The sequence below is a fragment of the Galeopterus variegatus genome, unplaced genomic scaffold (genome assembly GCF_000696425.1).
Source record: "Galeopterus variegatus unplaced genomic scaffold, G_variegatus-3.0.2 Scaffold589, whole genome shotgun sequence".
In the NCBI taxonomy this organism is placed as follows: Eukaryota; Metazoa; Chordata; class Mammalia; order Dermoptera; family Cynocephalidae; genus Galeopterus; species Galeopterus variegatus.
In genome coordinates this window covers 45,303-47,531 of record NW_007726700.1, presented here as the reverse complement: position 1 = coordinate 47,531, position 2,229 = coordinate 45,303, and positions in this window count along the sequence as shown.

The following is a 2,229-nucleotide window of genomic DNA, read 5'->3' as shown; positions in this document are numbered from 1 at the left end:
CATCCATCCATCCATCCATCCATCCATCCATCCATTACCACATATATTCATTTTCTCAATTCATTCATTTTCAATTTATTATTGTTGCCATTTCTTATCCTTTTCTTCTTTCCTCTTTGCTCCCTCAGTTCTACTTTTTTTTCCCTCCCTTCCTTCCCATAAACCCGTAAGTGAACATGGGCCAGACACTTAGCACAGGGACTATACAGCAGACGAAACCTCACTTCTGCCCCTCAATAGCTCATAATCCATTGAGAGAATTGACCATATATCCAAATAATTGTGGTACATGTAGGACGCATACATATTTTAAGTGTACAATTTTAAGTGTCATTTGAACTGTACAGGGAAAAACAAAATTCTGCAGGCATAAGGAGAGAGACCATCGATCAGGGGTTCAGGGAAAGCTGAATGGAGGAGAAACAGTAAACATGAGAAGGTCTAGAAGCATCCAGAGCAGCAAGATGGCAGGTAAAGAGTTGTCATCCGGTCTGCAACTCTACCTTTGGTTCTAGTATGGAATCTCTGCCCTCCGTCACTCTGCCCTGTGCATTTGGTGAGAACGTGACATGGCAGGTGTGTGTCCTGACCAGCGCAGGGCCTAGCCCAGTGCTGGACAGCCACGAGCACCACTTGTCCCTCCTGCACCTGCACTGCCCCTGCTGCTCTGGCCCACGTGGTGTCTAGCCCTTGCGTGCGGCATGCTCACATTCACAAGGCAATCTGCTCAGCAACTGTTCCAGATGTGTTTTCACCTCAGTTGTCACCACTCCAGTCTATACCCTCAGGAATATGGAGGCAGCAAAGGCCTTCAGCACTTCTGCCCACTGCTGGTTTTTCTCCCCAACACTGCCAAGCCATCCATGCATCTACTGCGCCTTTGTTCACAGATTCGTTCATCCATCTGCCATCATGTCACTCTGCCAGCTCAGAAGCCCTCAGTGCTCCCATCACCTGGAGGATGAGGTCCCCTCCTATCCTGATGCCTCTCCTTTCCACATCAAGTCTCTGCTTCACTGCTTCCCTTGAGTACCCTGAGCCCCGGCCACTCCCTCCGCACCCCATTCCCAAACCCTACCCAGCAGCAGGCTCCTCACTGGACCCCCTGCCCCCAACACTCTCCCTGCTATGCTCCTTCCCATGGCNGCAGGCTCCTCACTGGACCCCCTGCCCCCAACACTCTCCCTGCTATGCTCCTTCCCATGGCAGCCATAGGGAATATTCTAGAACACCTTTTCAGTGGCTCCCACAACCCTCAGAGGTATGCCATACCCGTAGGGTTTTTGGGATCTGGCCCCTGTGTATCTCTCCCAGCCGCTGTCTCCTCATGGCCTCCTGCTCCTCCAGGCTGAGCTCCTTATGGCCCTGCAAACAAGCAGAGCCCTTACCCACCCTGGTCGCCTGCTTTTCCTTCTGCCTGGAAAGCCACGTTCCCTCTCTCCGCCTAACTAAACTCTACCCTTTGTGTTTCAGATTCCTCCACCCACAAACGCCCACCCTCCTCTGCCCTCTGGCCCTACACCCCACAGCACCCAGGCTGGGGGAAAGGTCTCCTTTGTAGTCCCATATTTTCTTGGGCTTGCTTCAACCCCAATCCTGTAACACAGTTTTGAACTTGACTATCTGCTTACATGTTAATGTCCCTGGGGTCCAAGGCTGTGACTGTTTGACCTCTGTAGCCCCAGCTCCTCCCAGTGTCTGGCACGTAGTAGGTGCTCAGTGAGCGTTGTGTGACAGATGGAGAACGACCATCAGCACTGTAGCGAGCTCAGCTGGGATAGTGGCAAGGAGAGGACTCTGCAGCCATCTCTGCCACTCACTAGTCGTGAAACTTGGGGCATGTGATTTAATTCCTGCTCACTTCTGTTTTCTTACAAATAAAATGGAGCTATAAAAAGAATAGTTGCATTTTGTTTTGTGGTGAAGTCTAATAAGTAATTAAATGGCACCTGGTAAATGCCAGATCGGGTTGTAAACATGCACTTTCTTCCCTCCACCTGAAATTCCACTCCCCTGTCCCTCCATCCAGCAGCCAAGCTCCTGTTCATCCTTTATATGCCCCTTATGGCCCTTCCAGGGCCTTCCTAGATTTTCTCTCCTTGGTCCACAGAAAACCCCATGTGCCATATGGAAAAGTTGCCTGTGCACCTGCTCTGATCGCCCATGGCCCTGCAGCAGCTGGACCTCAGCTTGTCCTTTGTTCGTCTTTGCACCCTCTCCATACCAGCA